Source organism: Podarcis muralis, chromosome 3 (assembly GCF_964188315.1).
Source record: "Podarcis muralis chromosome 3, rPodMur119.hap1.1, whole genome shotgun sequence".
Taxonomy (NCBI): Eukaryota; Metazoa; Chordata; class Lepidosauria; order Squamata; family Lacertidae; genus Podarcis; species Podarcis muralis.
Window position 1 is genome coordinate 91476213 of NC_135657.1, and position 22757 is coordinate 91498969.

Here is a 22757-nt window from a genome sequence, read left to right on the forward strand (position 1 = left end):
GGCAGCACAGCCAATAATCAGGGATAATGGGAGCTGTAGTCCAGCAGCATCTGGAGGGCCAGAAATTCCCCATCCCTATATTTGGGTAACTAAGTTTTCATAATAGCACATAATGTGCAGCTTGTGAAGTGGAACAAACTGACTGCCAAAATAATATTCAAGGAAGCATGTTCTGAAGATGAGACATTAAAAGTTGAGATCTCTTGTTCAGAGATTTAACAATGGCAGTGGGGCATGCATCAAGGCTTCTTGTTGGCCCCTGTCACCGAGGAGAGGGGGGAATTAGATTCAGTTCAGATTTAAAGGTGAAATTATGTAGTTCACGTGTTCCAAAGCAATAAGTATACCAAAACACAACGATCTTTGAAATTTGCACTTCTTTGAATTTTGCAGTGTAATTCTCCAGGCAAGCATTTGTACTAAAACGTCTATGCTTTTTCCTTTTCTTTTTTACTGCATACCCTAAATGAGGTCTGTCTTGGGACCTCTGGAGTCTTGAGCATCCTCTTTTCAATTCTGCTAGGGTCTGCTTCCCCAGCATGTTCTCTGGTGCAGCAGACCCCTTCAACTCACCCATTGGTGTACAAATATAGGCCAAAAACTACTCCTCACCACTGGCAACCATCACACCAAATCCCGTTGCTCTGTCCCTGCTCCTGCCAACCTAGCAGTTCGAAAGCACGTCAATGTGCAAGTAGATAAATAGGTACCACTCTGGCAGGAAGGTAAATGGCGTTTCTGTGCACTACCTGGTTCGCCAGAAGCGGCATAGTCATGCTGCCACATGACCCGGAAGCTGTACACCTGCTCCCTTGGCCAATAAAGTGAGATGAGCACCACAACCCCAGAGTAAGCCACGACTGGACCTAATGGTCAGGGGTCCCCTTACTTTTTTTACCTTGAGAGGTATATGAATCTGTGTACTTTAGAATAGTTTGATGTGCCATCTTGATTCACAGTGATGTCCAACAGAATCCAAATGTGGCTGAAAACCAGCAATGATATTTCTAGAGGCGTTTGAACGCATAGAGAACAGATGGACAAACCACTTCCCCAAACACATAGTAGATCCATCCACCCATGAACTGGGTCAAAGAAAGGCATGAGATTTCAGTAACAGAGGAAGAGAACTATATGACCGTAGTTCTGGGATAACACTGGGTACAAATTAACACGGACAAATGATACCCCTCAATTTGCAAAGCAGTGCAGAATTGATTGTGACATACAGCCCACCCATTCACTATGACTCAGGGCAGGTTTATTCCAGACATCAGTCCACTGAAACGAGTGAGGCTGCCTAGGTTTTAATTTAGAACAGTAGAGCAGAGAAGCAGATTGACAGCCTACATTTCCCTGGGAAAGAAATACAAGTCCATGTCTGCAGTGGAATTTGGCAGAGTCGTTTCTTTGTTCCCTTGGGCTTTCCTGCCACGTTAAGCAAAGTTATCTCGGTTAGATCCACTGGCATTTATCCACAGGCAGGAGAGGGCAGATCATTAATGGCAACAATCTTAACATTTTACGTTAATTCTTAGGGACTAATTCTGTCATCTGCCAGGTGCCAGGACACTACTCAGCACAGTCACTAATCTTGTAAAATCAACCCTTCAACTTTTAGCCTTGAAAACTGGTCTAACAAAATGCACGGTGACAATGATATATTGGCATAAAATGTTGGGAAGGTTAACTGTAATCCTCATCATTACAGTTTGTTCTCATGCATTAAAATTGCCCTCCACTTGGATCAATTAACTGAAGCTTTAGATGATTTATCAACCAATTAAATCAATAAACAGTGCCTTCCTATGCATATTCACTAGAAAGAAATCCCATTATGCTGAACAGGACTTCCTCCCTAAATCGGGATTGCAAACTAAAGGTTGCTGTTACAGTTCTAACCAGCATTTATATCACTAACAGCATCTTATAACTAACATTTCACAGGGCTAACCTTACAGTAAGGCTGAATGATCTTATGCACTTATACATAATGATCTTATGATCTATCTTATGCGCACTTACTTAGAAGTCAGTCCAACTGAACAAAGTGGGACTTACTTCTGAGTATAGAAGGGCAAATCTGTCAATTTTGGCTTTTCTCAGCTTCTCATTTTTCTACTCTCCAGTTCTCTTCATTTCCACATCAGTTTGCAATTTTTTGTCAAAAGTTCCCATGAAAATTCATCCGCATTTTAGTGTGAATTTTTAATATTGGTGTTTATATGCATTTTTACCTAATGTGCACATTTTTGCAAAGCAACCATCCCTAATAAACTGCTATTTGTCATTTACATTCAGCACAGCCGAAGTAGCCTTGCAAACTGACACCCCATGAGCAGCGAAGTGTCACCCTCACTTTGAAAGAAAACAAAATGAGGAATCATTTAATGCAGGGAATTCATCATTTTGTGAGGCAATGAAAAACTTTCCATTACAAAAAAAAGAGAGAGAAAGTTAAATCACGTGGAAGAATGGTGGAACTAGTACACATCAGAGAAAATCTGGAGAGACCATTTAATTTGGAGGTTAAAACCAAGAGTTCTGAGTCAGGTGAAGAAAACACGTATATAGAATAACCTCAATATGAAATAGCAAAATATGTTTTCCCTATGAAATTGCAAGCTCCATTAGGGATTTACCTGGTTTGCTTTTTGTTTCGTTTAAAGCACTTTACCCCCTTCTTCAACTGAAAAGTTTGAGGTTTTTTCTTCTCTTCTTTCTGTCAACACCATTTTTACTCAGGTGCAGAAATATTTCCTTAACAATGTACCAGAATTTCCAGTTGTCAAGAAGATGTCTTAGGGAACACAGGAAGTTGCCTTATATTGAATCAGGTCATTGGCCCTTCAAGTGCAGTACTGTCTAAACCTGGAGTCACCAGTGTGGTGCTTGTCGGTGTGCATCCATCTGCAGAGCCCTTCCCTGGGGCCCATCCTCCCTCCTCTCCTCCAGAGACCTAGGACACCATATTGGGTAATAATAATAATAATAATAATAATAATAATAATAATAATAGATTTATTCCCCAGCTGCTCATGGCAGCTCCCAACAGAATATTAATTATATATTTTTTTAAAGCAATAAAACATTAAACATTAAAAACTTCCCTAAACAGGGCTGCCTTCAGATGTCTTCTAAAAGTCAGATAGTTGTTGATTTCCTTGACATCTGATGGGAGGGCATTTCACAGGGCAGCCACCACTACAGAGAAGGCCCTCTGCCTGGTTCCCTGTAACCTCACTTCTCGCAGTGAGGGAACTGCCAGAAGGCCCTCAGAGCTGGACCTCAGTGTCCGGGCAGAACGATGGGGGTGGAAACGCTCCTTCAGGTATACAGGACTGAGGCAGTTTAGGGCTTTAAAGGTCAGCACCAACACTTTGAATTGCGCTCAGAAACGCACTGTGAGCCAATGTAGGTCTTTCAAGACCGGTGTTATATGGTCCCGGTGGCCACTCCCAGTCAACAGTCTGGCTGCCGCATTCTGGATTAGTTGTAGTTTCTGGGTCCCCATGTAGAACGCATTGCAGTAGTCCAAGCGGGAGATAACCAAAGCATGCACCACTCTGGTGAGACAGTCTGCAGGCAGATAGGGTCTCAGCCTACGTACCAGATGGAGCTGGTAAACAGCTGCCCTGGATACAGATTTGACCTGCACCTCCATTGACAGCTGTGAGTCCAAAATGACTTCCAAGCTGTGCACCTGGTCCTTCAGGACCACGGAGTCCTAATTGCGTGTTTTGTCCGTCAAAAGTAGATGCTTTGCCTCTCGTGCTGGAATTAGTTTCCCCTGACCCTCTGGATGAGTTGCGCCTAAGCTAGGCACCCCTATTAAGGTAAAGGTAAAGGTACCCCTGCCCGTACAGGCCAGTCTTGCCAGACTCTAGGGTTGTGCGCCCATCTCACTCTAGAGGCCGGGGGCCAGCGCTGTCCGGAGACACTTCCGGGTCACGTGGCCAGCGTGACATCGCTGCTCTGGCGAGCCAGAGCCGCACACGGAAACGCCGTTTACCTTCCCGCTAGTAAGCGGTCCCTATTTATCTACTTGCACCCGGGAGTGCTTTCGAACTGCTAGGTTGGCAGGCGCTGGGACCGAACAACAGGAGCGCACCCCACCGCGGGGATTCGAACCGCCGACCTTTCGATCGGCAAGTCCTAGGCGGCACCCCTATTACCCCAGCCTAATTACCCTAATGCATTAATACATGTCAGGCAGGCCTAATATCAGCACGCAACATCATTGGGCGGCTGCCAGCCCACCCTCTTGAGGTTTCTCTTACATTCTTTCCTTTTCTTTCTTCAAAGCCATAGAGCAACACACAAATAATCTCAAACAATGTGAAGAGGACACATGCTGCTGCCAGATATCCAAAGAGCATTTAGGGAATGGTTACATCTCTAATATTTGGAGACTAATTAATTACCATCAAAAGCTACAGCAGAGACTTTTGAGGAGAATCTTCAGGGGCAAATTTGATTCCTTGTTTGTTTGTTTGTTTGTTTGTTTGTTTCCCAGAAATCCAGAACAAAGGTTCCTGGGACAACTGTTTGTGTTCAGCAGAATCACAGCTTCCCAATAATTAGGTGCAAAGAATAATACCCAAATGAACGTCATGAGCCATTTTTGGTTTTCTAAAGCTTGTGACACATTTTTTCAGATTCTGTTTATGTGTTTGATCTGCATGTAAATTGTGTTTATGGTTCATTTGCCCTTGGGTATTAGCAACATTATTCTTAGTGACCATGGTCTCTGGAAGTGTTCTTGAGAGCTAATTTTTTAGAGGGGAGGAATGATACAAATTCCCCCTGGAAGATTGTTCCTCGTTAATTACTCTTTGAAATAAATCTTAGGCATAAAAATGAGTGTGTGTCAGAAGAAACAAGAATGATGTATCCTTCTGCAATAATTAGAAATTCTGCTCAGTGAGCATTACATAGTCAATTATTTTTTGTCTCATATAAATAACAGCTTTATAACACTGGTGTTTTCCAGAAGTACTGGGGACACCTCATCTCACCTGGACCAGGGACCAGTTATGGCCACTCACCAAGTCCCCAACAGTGGGTGATGTTTGCAACCCTGCCATCCTCCTGAAGCCACGCCATGCTTTGGGCCGTTGCTCCGCCCACTGGGCTACCGCGAAGGCCTGTGGGTTCCCGCCAAATCCTCATATTTGAATCAGCCAATCCACAGTGGGCCAGGGGGCGGAGCTAGAGGAGCAGACCGTGGAAGTGCAGGTTTCACTTGGGTGAAGTTCAGTGGTGCTCAGCAGAGAGGTAGGCCTGTGTTCCTTGCAAATATGGGGGAAGCATCCATACTATTTCCCTTTCTGGGGAGCAACTGCATTTTTGAAGTTTGAGGTTTTAAATAGCTACCCTTTTGCCAACACTGTTGGTTTTCTGGTGAAGGGGGAGAAGATAAATTTCCTCAGTGGACTCAAGGGTTCACTGCCCCTGCACTAAAAGGATTCCCTATAGCAAGGCCAGGCAAGATCTGTGCCGGAGAGCTTGGGAAATTGCTTCTCATCAGAGCTGAGGGACTAGTGACCTGATTCAGTATATCTGGAGATGGGTGAATGTCTGTTTCTGACATCTGTCAGTTTCTCATCTTATTACCCATAATTCCACCCTTGGTTCTGTTTCAAATTAAGCAACTTCCCCCCTCCCTTAAAAATAGATGTTCAAATGTTATTTTACTACATATGTAAAACTGTATTTTCTCTGAGAATAGGTGTTCAGGTATGTACGTTCTCTCAAAATAAGATCTAAATAAATGTTTTGATACGTTTAGACAGCTGCATACTGGGTTGTCTTGTGCGAGGAAGTGCAGAGTCTGGTGGAGAGAAAAGTTTCTGATCCATGTATTAGTCCAAGAGGGGCATATATTAAACCATTTCGTACTGAAATTCACAATTATCAAATTATTCAAGCATCCCAAGAGGCAATTTCGTGCGTTTAGGTGCACAGCATTAAAGCAACTTCCAGTGAAAGAACTCTGGCTCAAATGTCTTAAATGGGCTATAAAGGCTGTTCAAAGCTGTAATCAAAAGCTTATTAAAAAGGAACCACACAAGGACTATTTCCACAAGGAACTTCTAACACCACCAAAATCCCCTCTTGCTTGGGTTGTTCAGAATTCAGCTCACTGACAACAGTATTTTCCCTGTTCAGAAAATATATTTACAGTATGCTCGATGCTAATGATCCACTTATTTAACAAAGTTCCTTTCATTTTGTGCCCTGGTGCCTTCCTTCATGCAATGTAGATTTCAGGGCTTTTCAAACAAGCAAACTGTGAGACGCTACATTATTCATCTGTTTTCAAAGTATTCTACATAGAATTTAAAACACAGACACAGAAAGAATGGGAGAGAATTCTCTTATTCAGGCTGTGCATCACCCAGTGGGGGTATCCAACCACAAGCAATATTCCAGCATGAGCTCCATTGAGCAGGAGTGGAGAGACTTTGCCAGCTGGTGGGTGGAGTCCTGGCATTCCCCGACCTCTATAAGTCATCCTGATAGGTTAGTGGAGGGCCAATCAACTTACATCATCATAAGCTCTTTATTTTGCCTGTGCGGTTTGAAATCGAACAGTGTGGGCAAACCTGTCTTCCTTTGCCCTGGCACCTTAAATTCAAACCACACAGGCAAAGATGCAGAGGTTGGCAGACGCTTCCAAGTAGTTGGCAGTGCTTGCAAACCACGCTTTTTGGCAGAGATCTTCACCTGCCCCATACCTTACATCCTGTATGACATGAGGGGTAAAGCCGATGGGTCTGGTTTGGGGAAAACAAATTAGGACCCAGAGGTTCCTCACCAGCGCCATTTAGCAGTGCTGGCCTAAGAGAAGGGAGCAAATTCAGTTATATGTACCCTGAGCTAAAAGGTTTCATTCTCTTCAGCATTAATGTGTTGTTCCTCACATACTGCAACACAGCAGTCAACAGCTAAGAAAAGGAAAGCATTTGACAGAAGAAAAGACTTTAGTTTTGAAAGAATGCTGTGATGTTAGCTGCCAACCAGTGTTGTCACTGTTTCCAAGGCTTGGGGCAAAAGCAAGGAGCTAAAGAGGACTAAGAAAGACTCTCATCTGACATGCTGGAGAATGGCTTCCAGGCAATGAAGACATGGCCAAGAAAGATGTACCAATAGTCCAACAGAATAGGGCAGCTTCTTATTTCACAAATGACCACATCTCAGGACTTTCTTGCCTAACATGCCTGCGGGAGATGACATCTTTCAGCTCCAGGTAGTTTACAGATATATACTGAAAGTGAAGACTCTGCAGGTGTTTATTCATGATAACAAACTTGGTGGTTGAACCGTAATGAAAACAAAAAGGTAGTAAAACTATACTTTTATTTCATGCACACACACACCTTTCTTTTTGGGGGATGATTATGGAGATTACAAAATGTTCTAGCTCTTTTAAAATTAAAAGTTTATTGGCAGAAACAGATACAGAAGACAAGAAAAATTATGGATATGGCAAATAAAAATAAATACGAAAGTATAAAAATAAAACACAGAGGAGGGGTAAAACACCAGGAAACTATTGAATGAGGCATTGCATTTTCAGCAAATGTTCTAACTTGAGATGGCTATTGTATGAAACCACAGGCTTGTAACTATTCTGCATTTCTAAACATGGAATTTCACAGATTATGGGCTGCCACAGAAATTGCCCTATCCCAAGCCACCAACCTGCTGAATTTCTGAGGGCAGCATAACTACCCAGAGAGCCCCATCTGGCGATGTGAACACCTGAGAGGGTCTGTAGGGAAGAAGGTGGCCTTTTAGTATCTTTATTTGGGACATATACTGTAGGTGAATGAGGTCCTGTATTTTCTAAGCCCTATATTTTCAAAGATTACAAGGTGAGAATAGTCAGGGAAGGGGCCATCAAATTATTTCAGATATACAGGGTGAGTCCTTTAAAAGGAGCCCCGTGGATATAGAGTACACATGTTCCACGGGGCCTCTTTTAAACGACTCACCCTGTACAAGTGCCTGTGGTCTTGTTCTGCTCCTACATTACCTTTTTACTGTGCAATTAACCAGTTGTGAAGCTTCATGGACAGCTCTTCATGGGCAATTCAAGACAGGCATGCAATATTTATGTCACTACTGGAACCAAGGGATAGCAACGAAACCAAAGAATGTTTGACATTTTTTAAAAGGAAAAACACAACCCATTCAATTTATCCCATGTCCTACCCATCTCCCCAAAGCAATATATAGAACGAAGAGTCTTCACACTATGAATTCTATAGACCCTCTAGAATGGCTGCTTTGCGACATAGGCTGCAAGTACTGTGGGAAGGGTATTGTTAGAACCCTATGCTAGCTCGGACTTTAGTCTGCAGACTAAAACATTTGGATGGCACCAGTTTGGCAAACGCTGGGTTAATCAAATTTGCATTTGATCCCATTGTGTTCAGCAGTTACCTTCCTATATACCTTCCTATACACATATCAACCCTCTCCCCAAGCTGTGGGGAGACAATAGCATGAAGACATGTAGGATCGCAATGAGCACTCCTTGTTCAGCTGCCTTGAACATCGACTAAAACTTTGGATGCAATGAACTTGCAATGAAATTCTGACCTTTCAGGTTTCTCCACCACCACCACCATTTCAACGCAAAATCAATGACCCTTTCATTAAAAAGAAGAACCCCCTGGAGCAGGTAAGGGAGACCTTTTTTGATTGATCTAGAAATTATCTGGTGGTATCTCTAAGGGTTTTTACTGGAAGTTTCTTGCAGTTTCTGCTGATGGGCGACGGCAAGACTCTGAGAAGCCAGTAAAGGTTCAGCTGAGGTGAAAAAGGATATGCCGAGCCATGCTGCACTGAAGCTGTGCTGAATTTCAACTCACATCTTTCGCTTCAAGGATAATAACTGTGAACTCTGGGGCAACCTTTCCTTATAGAGAACTAATGAGTTTCTGTAGCTCCTCAGAACATCCTGTACCTGCTTGCTGGACCCTGAATTAAATTATGCCGGAATGAAGGTAACTATCATTTCTCCTGCAGTCTTCCAGTCAAAGGAGTTAGATGCTATTTCATGGGAAATTTGAGGGGGTGGGTTCCTCCTCTATACAGCGTCTTATCCGTTCAGGTAGTAAGCCAGCGTGTACTGGATTCTCACCTTGCAGAGATGGGAAAAAGGAGTTGCAGTGGAGTCCTGAGAGTGTGAAAAGCCAGATATAAAGCAATTTTGACTTCAAAAGCCTGGACCCTTTCTCTCTTTCATTATTAACAGTGAATTTCAACAGCAGAGGGTTTCTGCCATGCATGTCAAGCCCACACAACTTGTTACTCATCGAGCTAAATATAGGCCACCTCCCAGTGGACTCCCAGGTCCTCAGTGACTTTTTCTGTAGTCCTCACAAGCCAAAAGATAAAGGAGATCTATCAAGTCCTGGGTAGCCCACTGTACATTTAATTGATGGGTTTTATTTTAGGCATTTGCTCAACCAGAGGCTGGTTCACAACAAGCTTCAAAAACAAAACATTGACAACATGAATACAAAAAGCAACACCGCCAGATTTAAAACAATTAAACTTCTTACTTAAAAATCCTGGGAATATCCAAAGGCACCAAAAGGATAGGAAAACCGAGAGCCAAACGAGCCTCTCTGAGAGGATATTTCCATAAAAAGGGAAACAACATCAGAAAAAGGCCTTTTCTCTGCTTGTTGCCCCACTTCTCCTCAGAAGATGGAAAGACTCAGAGAAGAGCCTCACTAGATGACCTCAGGACAGGTTTTATGTGAGAACCATCATTCTTTCAGTTCCAAGTCATCTAGGATATCCTTGGTTGGTGGGCTGTGTTCATTTTGCTGGGACACAAGCTACGTAGGGCCATTTGAATACAAAACAAGGTCCATGAGACAGGGACAATGGTAGACATGCAACAACATTGACCTTATATATCCAGATTTCAAACACGTGTTTGAAAATGGATATTCTTGCACTCGGGTAGCCAACATGGTGCCCTGCAGACAGCTTCCAGGTCATGTGGCCAGCATGACTAAGCCGCTTCTGGCGAACCAGAGCAGGCAAAAGTTTTTCAATCCCATTATTTCAATGGAGGTAATTAAGCAGGTGCTTACCTTGTTTAACTTTGCAGAATCTTATCTGGAATTTCAGATTAACTCAAATGCGGAAGCCCTGTCTAGTGGCTGCCGCATCTGAGTAAACGTGTGCTGTTCCATTACTCGTGAAATTTGTAACTTGAAAAGGAATCTGCAGCTTTCTCTTTTTTCCTATATTACTTCTTATTCAAATATGGATTTAAACTGAAGCCTTGACATTGCCCTTTTCTGTGCAGTCTGTATTAAGTACTTACGCTAATGAGGCACTGGAGTTAAACAAATGGCAAGGCAAGGATTGTGCTGTGAATATGAGAGAAGGGAAGATGTTTTAAAGTTCATCCCCGGGCTGATGCCAAGTTACATTCTGGCTTCACTATAGGGAGCTACTGGAACTGTTTCTGTTTGCTCCATGCAGGGCAGGGATTGCCAATGTGGTGTTCATGGGTACCAGTGTGCCCACCAGGCGCCCACAAAAGGTCTCAGTAAATATCCACTCAAAAAATCCACAATGCACAAGAGGCTGTGTGCTCTTCGTGCTCAAGGCAGCCATGGACCACTTAATTCCTTCGTTTGTATCCCAGCCTTGCTCCTCTCCCTTGCCCATCAAGCAGCACACCTGGAATCCCACTAACTATGGCTGGCTAGGTGCCAACTCCCTGGGGCTCTAGGTGCCTGAGCACCCACAAAATTCCACATGAAGGGGCCGAGCACCCACAAATTTCAGTGCCAGGGCAATGCACGTTGCATGGCACCCACGACCCCAGGCACCAATGGTCATGGGGCCAAGTCGATACTCCTGGAAGGGGAGATACAAAAGGACTGGGAAAAGAATAAGCTTGAAAAAGCTTCAGGCAATTTGAGTCAGCAGAGGCTCAGGGAGCAAGATGCACTGGCAAAGTGTTGGAGGGCAAAACTGCGTGTACCACACAGACTGACCTGCACCCCCTAAACTAGCCTGTTGCTCTCAGGTTAGGTGCAAGGGAGGGTGTTGTTCCATCACCAGTATTGAAATAAGATCCAGCAGCAAGTCCGTTTGGTTTCTGTACATGAGAAGAGGTGTGCCATCTTGTCCTTTGTCTAATGCAGTATCCTGGTCTGGTCCAAGTAGCTGCCTCCACTGCCTTTGCACTGAGATCATAAAAGGTGGGTCTCTTAATTACAACCCAGCCACAGTTTCATGCTATCTTAAAGGTGCGTGTTGGTAAGGGGCTATCTGCATCTTTTGCATGAATGCATAATGAAATAGAGCTTCCAGGTTGTCCTCCTGAGTGGGGTGGCTGCTCCTACAATGAAAGACGAGGCACACTGCCCTAAACTGAGCTGTGCAATATCATGGAGCGGAAAGTGGAAAACGATGCAAGAGCATCTCAGTCAAGTCACCTTGTGCCTTCTCCTTACTGTGTCCTAGAAATAAGAGCTGCTGCAGGAATGGTACCTGACCCAGATGAAAGTGTACATATCTCCCTTATTTGGCTGGTCACTATGGGCAGATCTACACATGGGGGGAGGGGGGAGATGCTATAAATAAGTCAGAAATTAGATTGTTATAACAAAAGAAAAAATAACCCTATGGAAAATCGTGCAGAAAAATTTTCTGCTCTCTGGCACCATCTGGTGTTGCATGTTTATAATGCATTTAAATTGTCATTTCTTTACTAATGTAGCTGAGTCCTATAATAGCCCTGAGGAATTAAAAAAAACACATGACTTTGCTGGGAGACATCTGTTCCGGTTATAGCAGAACAAAGACTGATAAATGTTATTTTCTTCCTTGTAACACTGGATCAGAATCAGATTTGCAGGTGACATTGTACATTTCCATAATGGATGCCTGTATATAAGGTAATATCAAATTAGACCCAGGAAGAGCAGGAAACAGAAATATTCTGCTGGAGTAATTCTCTCTCTCTCTCTCTCTCTCTCTCTCTGCTACTCTTTCTTTATATATAGTGTGTACAGTTGTTGCAATTCTAATCCTTGTGTGAAACTGATACCATCTATGACTCAAATGCTCTAATGAGTGACTCACTAGTACTGAGAATAGCTATCAAAGGGTCACTTTGGGGCTAGAAGGATCCTTTCAGGAAACAGATGGAACAGACATTTATAATCGGTTCCTGCCTTTCCCTGAAGATGTGTTCAGCTGTTATGGCGAGATCAGTCTTTAAAATACTAGTTTCACATAAAAATGACTGTTGCATCTTATAAAAGGACAATGTCTTAAAGGCGAGGAATACCACCATGTCTTCTTTTCTTTCTTTTTTTTAGGGACAAAAATGATGCACTGATGCAAAGCAAGGCTTGAAGGTCCTACACATCCGGGAAGTTTTTGTTTCCATTATGCTTAGCATACAATTGTGTATAACCACGTGGTAAGAGACACCTTGAATTGCATGGTTAGATTGCAGGGTGCTACGTAGGTGTTTTCTTTAATGAATTGGTATTGATCAACATACAGAAATACATCCTTCCGTCACGTCCACTGCAGGAAGGAAGGAAGGAAAGATGGATGGGGAACTATGAGAAGATAGGCCCATCAACAGCAGGCATATGTGCTGTATAGATTCTTATCTGCTGCAACCTCCATTTGTCTTCAAAGCCATTGTAACATACCACTTGTTATCATCCGCCTGTTCTGCCGTTGAGGACTTCTTGGGTCATTCTTTGTCTAGCTCCTCCCCTTTGACCTTACCACCCTGGGTAACCCTGCTGGGAGTACGAGACTCCTGACGGCTTTGCTCACAAGGGTCAAGGGAACGAATGTGCAAGCCCACTCACCATGACAAGGTGATGACCCAGCAAGTGAGGCCCAGCAAGGTGATGACCCAGCGCTCCAACTGGAGAACAGCCTTTACCAAAGGTGTCATGGGCTTTGAAGACGCTCAAACTCAGGGCAAAAGCGAGAAACGTGCTAAGAGGAAGGCATGTTTGGCAAACCCTCACCATGATGAACTCCTGCCCGGAAACCTGTGTCCTCACTGTGGAAGGACGTGTGGATCCAGAACTGGCCTCCACAATCACTTACGGACTCACTGTTAAAACCGTCTTTATGGAAGACAATCTTACTTGGCTACGAGTGATTGCCAAAGAAGAAGAAGAGCTGTATAGCAGCCTTCATCAACCTGGTACCCTCCAGATGTATTTGGACTACAACTCCTACCAGAGTTGGCTGGGTCTGATGAGAGTTGTCATTTGAAACATCTGGAGGGTACCAGATTGACAGAGGCTGCTGTAGAGTCTCAAGACAATAGTTGTATACTTCCTTTTAAGAATTATAGGGGCAGAAGTCCCCCAAAAAGATGGTTAAATTGTTTGTGTATGTTACGACAGCAGTGAGGATTTGCACATGCATGTTTTATTGCTTTTGTAATTTTGAAACTGCCCAAATAGCCACTTCATCATGCACACATGCATACATAAATGCAAAAATGCATGCATACAGAGTATGCATAAAATACATTTATTTTAATTTGTAGGCCACTTTCCTGTCCCCAAAGGACTCCAAAGTGGTTGAAATAATCTAAAACACCAGAATAAAAGCAATAAATAAAAGCAATATTGTCAGGGAACTGCCATCAGTGCCAGAGGGAGAGAGCAAGCTCCAAAGGGATCCCAGAGAGCGTCCCGGGAGTGGGAGAGGCAGCCATCTTCTGGGGAAGGGAATCAGTGTAGCTCCAGTGGAGAAGGGGGGCAGATGGGGGAATCGGCGAGGCGGTCACATGATTCCTTGCCGGGGACCAGCGGGGAGAGGAAGGGTCCTCCGCTGCTTATGCCCGCCTTGCGCAGAAGGCTTCCGTGCAGGGAGAGTAGGAGGAGACTGGGTGTCAAAGAGCTTCTTTGCTGGAAGAAGTTTAAGAAACGCCCACTGACGGATTCTGCCAGCGATTGAGACAGCCACGGGTGAGTGGCTGTCCAGACAGGAAAGGTTCACTCAGGCAACCCAACCAGGTGTTGGCACAGGCTTACGCACGAGCGACCCCTAGAACCATTACAAATAACAACAGTTGAGACAAGCTGAGAAAAGCTGAAAAAAACACTTGTGTTGCTAATGAGGGCACAAAGATAATTTGATAAGGAGGTATTACAGTTTTACTGGAATATACATTGGACAGTTTTCAAGCAATGAGTCCCGTCAGTGGAAGCCCTGGACAAGAACTTCTGCTTGCACAAATAGACTTCTTCCCTGTAGGCCCCTATGCCACCTGGAATTGGCTTGTGGGGAGTCAGGAGAACGCCATCCCCCCCCCTCCGAAAAAAGCACATGTAAATTTATAGCAAGGGTGGGAAATGTGTAGTTTTCCAGGCATTCTTAGGCTCCAGCTTCCATCAGCCCCAGTCAGCGGAGCCAGTGGTCAGGAATGTAGTCCAGTATCATTCAGTCCCATGGCTTATTTGAATGATTTGTCAAAAGCATGGCAAATTAGGAACGGCTATCGAATGTCTAAATCTGGAGATGCATCAAAGTTTACTTAATTTTTTAAAAGTGGTCAATCTACTTGAATTCGCTTTCAGTGCCCAGTAGCTACTTCACAGCCTAACAATCGGCCATGCATTATGTATTATTGTGCAAAATTGCATTGAGTTGATTGGTCTATCCTGGCGGTGAAATGAAATTAGTTGAATTTGAGCAACCCAAAGTCATTTTGCATGTTCAACCGGCCTCCACTGATAAGGGCACTCTTGCAACCTTCCTCGATATATGGTGATTTCACACACACACACACACACACACACACACACACACACACACACACTGTAAAATCATACCTTTATTCATCCAAGCTCAGTAGCTGAAGTTTTCTAGGTCTTCAATATGAACTGCAAAGTGGGGTGGGAACTAGGGAGAGGCGGCTGAGGCTGCATGACAAGGGGTTGAGCTGTAGAAAAACCCTGTCACAGAAGCCTCAAGGTTTTCTTCTTTGTACACTGGGGCATATGCACCCCATCCTTTGTCCCAGGGGTGGCAAACCTGGTTCCCACCAACACAGCCAATAGTCAGGAATGATGGGAACAACTACAGGGCCCCTGCTCTGTCCCCTTTCCCAAATTCCCCCTTTCTGGACACTCCTGCAACTTGGGGTTCTCCTGGGTTCCCCTTTCCACTGTGACGTCTTCCTCCAGGGCTCTGTGTTGCATCAGCAGCTCCTGCAATCCTTGTGACCATCCCTGTCAATCACAGCCTGTCAATCACAGCTACAATCAATTTCTGCTAAGATTAGTCTCACTATTTATAAGCATTTTTTTGGTGTTTCTCTTCTTTCTTTCTTTTTCTTTTTCTTTCTTTTTCTTTCTTTTTCTTTTCTTTTATTTTATTTTATTTTTGTATGCATGTTTTTGTCAGAGAACTGCATCACAAACTGTGGAGAGGTGTGAATTTCCAGAGATGCCTGCATTGCAATTTGAGAATTAGTTCGGGAAGTGGAAATTGGGCAGATTTGCATTTCTGAATGCTTTCCTTCCACATCCCTGGCTGCCACTGATCTACCGTTATGGAGGGCAGACCAGGCTGCACCTTCTCCAATTTGAGGAGCATCAGTGTCACGCAGTTTGTGAATAGTACTTACGCAAAGGCGTTCATGCTAGGAGCTGATATATGGCCCTAGTAGGAAGAACTCTTTTGCTGTGATTAAATTAATTCACACAAATCGATTGCTTTGCCATTTAAAGACTGTGAGGCAAAGGATTGCTCTCTTTCGGAATTCATTCAGACTTTTTTTCTTTTTTTCTTTTTTTGTATTGACAGAAATTGATTTTGCTATTCTGGAGAGAGAGGGAGAGAGAGAGAGGGAGCGCACCTTCTCATGTGCAATGATACAGAATAATTTTTTCGCTCTCCTCTCTCAGAAGATTGAATTATTGATAGTGGGAGAAAAGGAAGGAGACAGAAATCATCGCCATCTCTGCAAGCAGTCTAAGACACATTCCAGAAAGAGGATTCCCAGTGGCGAGCCAGAAACCATCTGCAAGCAACATAGCATGAAACTTGAAACACTGACAAAGACGAGACAGGAATTTATAGGGAATGAGTCCGTAAAAGTCCAAAAGTTGGACACCCCTCTGAACTATTGCACAGCAGTACCTGCCTACAGTGGTGGGGGAAAATACTGTAACCTTGTCAGACTTTGGGATCTTGCACTGGCCCCATGAACTGCCCTACCAGGATGCCTGCCAAACTGAGAGACCATATCTGGAAATGTAACTAGAGATGGCCTGCAGGGAGTGGACCTGTACCAAGCCTAGCTTTCTGTCACACCTGGCTCCTCCATCCCTGTACTCTAGTTCCTGGTTCTTGCATTCCCTGCCACTTTTGTTGCATTCCCAGACCATAACGCTGGTGGTGGTGGTGGTGGTGTTATGTCAGCCTGTGAGCCATGCCGTTCTTAATCCTTTGCTGCAAGCATTGGCACTACTTTTCCTTCATGTGATTTGCATTTGGTTGCTAGGTGTGCAAATAGGTTTGACATGCATAGCAAGAGCTGCTGATGCCACAAATGTACAGATGGGTCCCTAAAGTAAGAGGGAAGGGATCATCTATCCCTATGGAGATAGGAGAGCCAGTATGGTGTAGTGGTTAAGAGCGGTGGACTCGTAATCTGGTGAACTGGGTTCGCCTCTCCGCTCCTCCACATGCAGCTGCTAGGCGACCTTGGGCTAGTCACAGTTCTCTGAAGTCTCTCAGCCCCACTCACCTCACAGAGGGTTTGTTGTGGGGGAGGAAGGGAAAGAAGAATGTTAGCCACTTTGAGACCCCTTCAGGTAGTGATAAAGCGGGATAGCAAATCCAATCCAAACTATGGCAGTCCCCCAAGGGAAGGGGCCTTTGTGGCAGGGGCGTAGCGTGGGTTGCCGGCACCCAGGGTGGGGCGAGTGTTGTGCTGCCTTGGTGGACTGGGCAGCAGTAGTCCCTTAACCTGCCAGCATCTAATCAAGGGAGCCTCTCCTTGAAAATCAGCCCCAACCTGGGAGCAGAGATAAGACAGAGAAACTCAAAGCTAGGAGCGCCACTGTGTCACCTCTCCTTCCTGCCCTTGCAGTGAGGTGCTTTGGGCAACGCACATGGCTTCAGCAGTGATTTCTTGCCTTCCTCTTTCTCCCTCCCTCAGTGGGCGATGGTAGTGGCGCCCTCCTCCTCCTTCCCTCTTGGCCAGCATAGGGGCAAGGCACACACACGCATCCCTTCACTGGCCATGAGGAGAAGGAGGTGCCACCACCAGCCTAGCTCCAAAGGCCCTGCCTGGGTGAGGCTTGCTCACAGCTCCAGCCTTAATGAGGGAGCCTGTTGTGGGGACGCCTGGCTGTGGCCCCTCAGAAATGTGCCCCCAGGGCCACAGCCCCCCTGGCCTGCTCCATGCTGCACCACTGCTTTGTGGCAAGAGATAGAAAAAGTCATATTCCATCCCTTCATCTTACCTCAGCTATTGACTTTCTGGCAGTAGCTTTTGCAGGATTCTACACAGAGGCACCAGCTGCTCAAGATGATTGAGGGGGCCTGGCACGATGTCATGTGCACGATGTCGCGAGGAGCCAGGGGGAGGAGCTAAACACCCTCTGAACATTGAGGGGTCAAAGTTCCTTGGCCCCCAGGAGCTAGCGCCTATGATTCTGCAACTTGCAGTCCCTGGATTCAGCAGGAACAGATGCTCCACAAGGGACTGTCAGAGACTCACGGGCTGCCTATGAGTCTAAGGTATGTTTTGGAGCCCTTGGAGAAGAGGAAAAGGCAGGAGGGGGCTTTTGGGAGGGGGGTTCAAGTGGAAAAGCTATGAGCCCTGTGGGTGACTGGGAAGACAATCACCCACCACAAGGCACTGCCAAACAGGATCACTGGTGTCAGGGTAGCCCATGACACCACTGCCTCACAACACTCACCAAAAAGGCTATCAGACTCTTCTCTGTTGTTGTTCAGAAACGGCAGTCAATTCATGCATGGAGCATCACCAAGCCAGCTACTGCTGGAAACTGCCTCCCCACCCGATTCGGGGGCTCATCCACCCTTCTGTTTGTCCTGTGATTCCTAATCTCAGCATCCAATAGGTCCTTTTCTCCTCCTGCCACTTTCACTGGGGAAACCCACTACTTGAAGCTGAATCAAAACAAACATCAAGCTGCAGAAAACCTGGTTGGCGTTTGTTCTGATTCAGCAGTATACAGCAGGTTTTCCTGGAAGAAAGCAGGGGGGTGGGTGAGAACCTCTCAGACACTTTTTTTATTTTTTTGGAAGCTGAGTAGTAGCAACAGGGAGTCAGTAGTGGGGATGGTGAGGCAAAAGACCCTGGGCCCAAGCACACATGCATATTGTATAAAGGTGCAAAGCCCTTCTTTCACACCCTGTGAAACATAAATGCGCAGAGTTTTTAAAAAGCTGGGCAACGGCGCACCACCCGCCTGTGACTCCTGAGCCTTCCCCGATCTCCTGCCCCCTCTCCCCTTTGTTTTGACAGATCGGGGGAGGCTCAGGAGTCCCGGGCAGGTGGCCACTGCCCAGGAGGGGTGCAAGGTTTCTCTGCCAGTCAAGGTGTAAAGCCCTTCTTTTGCACCCTGTGAAACATAAATGCACAGTTTTAAAACAAAACAAAACTGGGCAACACAACCCGCCCATGACTCCTGAGCCTCCCCCGATCAGTCAAAACAAAGGGAGAAAGAGACCTGTACCGCCAGACGTCCCCAGTTCCCCTTGGGCAGTGGCGGTGGCAGCGGCAGTCAGCAGCCCGAAGCCAGCCTGGTAGCGCAGTTGGCTCTGGCTGGCTGCTCGCTGCCGTGGCACCCACCATTTTTCCTCTCCAGAAGTCCCCACATGATGAGCCCTAAGTGGCATCCCTGTAAATAAAAGGGAAAGTTTATGGGAGGTAAAACAGAAGATAACAAGATGACAAATGCTCATAGCTCAGTGGTACAGCATTAATCCCCAGCATCTCCAGGTAGGACTATGAGACACTTACCTGAAACCCCAGAGAGATGCTGCCAGGCAATATAAACATTACTGAGCTAGATGGACCAATTGTATGGCTCAGAATAAGGCAGTTTCCCATCCAGGGACACCCCATCAGCTGGCATAAAAGATGTCTTGCTCCACATCATTTTAGGACTGTTTTTCTTCCTCTCTATTTCTCCTGCAGCTCAGCCCTGGAAAACTCCCTTACCTCAATTGCTTCCAGACCCTGGCTCCTTTCCCCTACCTTTGCAAGATTGTCCTTGGAGCTTCCTCGATAAAATATTGGTATTCTAAACGTTCTTAATTAATGTTTAGCTGCTAATTTAAAGCGCCTGGGGTGGATTTAGTCAAAATGAAAATCACGCTGGGCGTGAACACAACTCCTGGCTGTTAATGATTTGGGTGTTGAGTTGTGGGGCTGTGCTGGCAGATAGCTAATGCCACCTAGAGCTGGGGAAGCAGCCGACCGGCTTCTGTTCATTGTGAACGCAGCCCCCACTGGGATCAATTTACTTCTTCATTCACACCGCACAAAAGAATGTGTCAATGGCTCTGGAGATGACGTCAGTGCAGTCAGCTGCAGAGAGCCGGCAGAGAGAGAGAGACAGAGCCCTGCAAATGGATATAGCCATGGGCAGTGTCCTCGCCTCTCCAATTACAGCATTTTCATCCAAAATCACAGTCCTCTTTTATTAAGGAAATATTAATAAAGGGCTTAATGATTCTCCCACCCACGCCCCGCCCGCATTATTTGCAATATACATGGGTAACCCTAATTTTAAGGATGCCTGTCTTGGTTGCTACATTGGGGTCATTTGTTAAAAGAAAAAAGTCCGTGAGCTTTAATTGGTGCAATTAATCAATGAAGGCTGCAATTTTAATGCAAGTTTACTTAGTAGTGCTCCGTGGAAATCGGTGGGATGTACTTGCAGACAACAGGGGTAGGGTCAAGGCTCCACAATTTTAATTGCAGATTAAAATGTGTCCATTGAATAATCGGTGGAACATGGAGGCTCCGGAGGATGGATTTTCCAGCTTCTTTCTCCGTCTGGCTTTTCATTCCAAAGTTATACTAAGATAGCAGTTAGATTTACTAGCATTAAGGGCTACAGGAAATCCAAACAAGTGGTCAATTTATTTATTTTTTGGAACAAAAGATATTTTCAAAAATAATAAGTGACTAGGTACAAGTCTAGTTATATAATACAATCTCCACCAAAATACATGACGTCAAGTTTGCAGTGTCATTGCAGGCATTATCTATATATATAATTTTATACCCTTAAGATATCAATGACTTCCCTTCTCCTCTTTCCATGGTTGATTTTACATATCATATATCCCTGCATATCTTACAAAAACTGTATTCCATTATTGCATCCATCAAAAGTTATTTACACTGTTGAATTTATCTTAATGCTGCCAGCATTTTTAGCTGTACACAATTATTTCCCATATATTCAAGAATTTTTTTCCAGTCTTCTTTAAACGTATGTTCTTCTTGTTCTCTTATTCTATATGTTAAGTCTGCAAGTTGTGCATATTGTGTCAACTTAAGTTGCCATTCTTCTTTAGTTGGGACATCGCTCGTTTTCCATTTTTGAACTAGCAAAACATGGGCTGCAGAAGTGGCATACATAAATAACCTTTTTTGACACCTGGGCATTTCAGTCTGAATTATCCCCAACAGAAAGGACTCGGGGGGGGGGGGGTTGGGGGGAAGTACTTTTTTTAAAAAAAACTTCAATTCATTATGGATCATTTCCCAATACTCTTTTACCCTTTTTCAAGTCCATCACATACGAAAGAATGTCCCCTCCACCTCTTTGCATCTCCAGCACTTATCTGATTCAGTCTTATACTGTACATCTTAGCAAGCCTACTTGGAGTTAAATACCATCTGTGAATCATTTTTAGGTAGTTCTCCAGGCATATTCTTGAGACATTAATGGTTAATGTAGCCCCTCCAAAGACAACTTTGAGTAGTTGGTGGGAGAGAATTGTTTCAACAAAGGTATCTCTCTTTGGGCCTTCTAAACCCAATTAGTCATTCTTCGATAACCACATCCAGTGCTTCCCCCCCCCCCTAAAAGAATGTTTAGGAGTACTCTCATTTTGACTCAAGAAGATCACTGGGAAAGGAAGCCGCCACCGGAGGTGGTAACAACGAAACTGACCAATCACCATGCTAGATTCCAACTCCTACTTTACACATTAAATGCCCGCTTCTGCCTGAGACTCAGGAAACACCGTGACAGGAAATGAAGCCGCCATCGGAGGTGGTAACAACGAAACTGGCCAATCACCGTGCTAGATTCCAACTCCTGCTTCACACATTAAACACCCACTTCCATCTGAGAATCTGGAAACACAATGACAGGAAACGAGGCCGCCATCAGGGGTAGCAACAGAACTGACAATTCACCGTGCTAGAAGAGAAACTAAAAAAATTAGTTTCTTCTCCCATTAGATTCAAAAAATGTTTAGGGGTATGCGTACCCCTGTGTCCCCCCCAGAAAACAACCACTGACCACATCCCAAATGTTCTTGAACCATACCTTGAGAGATAGCTCAGCCTGAGATTTCCAAAAGTACGCCAGCCGCAGACATGCAAGCATCAGTAGAAAAAAACCAAAATCTTTATGCCGATTAGTGATGTCAGAATCTACAGATTCTGTGGTCAATTTTAAATCAAAAGCTGCTGCACTCAGTTCTTGCTTGCAGGTTCTCCGCAAGTTGTGAGAACAAGATCAGGAGCACTGGCTTGCCCCTCACTATTGAGGGGGCTGACGTCTGACATCATGCAACACACTGACGTTGGGTGTGCCATGTCGCCACTCAAGATTGAGGGGGCCCAGCCCCCTCCTTAAGAATTGGGGGGGGCAAAGTGCCTCCCCTCCCCCAAGCTGGAGTGCCTGAACAGGATATAGAACTAGATGGGCCTTTGTCCTGATCCCTAAGGGCACTTTTTATCTTCTCATGTTCTATAGCAGTAGTACATCAGTGACCTTCCATAATAGTGATGGGTCTTGAACGTTCTTTGAAAGCATTTTTGCTCTGTTCCATTACTTATTCACCATAGGCATTTTTTCACCAAAGCTTCAAGATGGCTTATAACAAAGCAATTGAAAACACAGAGGTAGATAAATTACTATAAATAGGAGTGTTGTATGTTCCCAAATTTGATTAAATAAATAATACATTAGAGACAATCATTTCTTCTACTTAGCTTTTGCTTCTTATTGCATCCTTTATCTTAGTATCCTCTCTTTCTCGGGATTCACTTTTCACGCTAAATTTACAATGTCCAGTGCTCATAACTTAATCAATTCACACATTAAGTAAAAGCCAGAGAGTTAATTTAACATAACACGAATGAATGAATTTTATTTTGTTCCCAACCAATGGCCACTGCAATCTAAGAATTTGTCCACAGCAGAGGAAACAGTAACCATCTTTATAAATCAAATACATATTTAAAATCCAAATAATACAATCACTACATAAAACAGTTTGAATGTCATTGCTTATGTTCAGGTTAGATTATTCAGGTCAAAAATTGCTGAACTGATTTCAGGCAACATTTTGAAATGAGCCAAACACAGCGTCTTCATTTTTTTTTTATCTTAATGCATTCTAATAGTATTAAGAGAAACAAATGAAATTGAGTGAAATAAATAAGGCAAAAAGGGGCCAGTAAAAAAGGACTATTCCAGATGTAC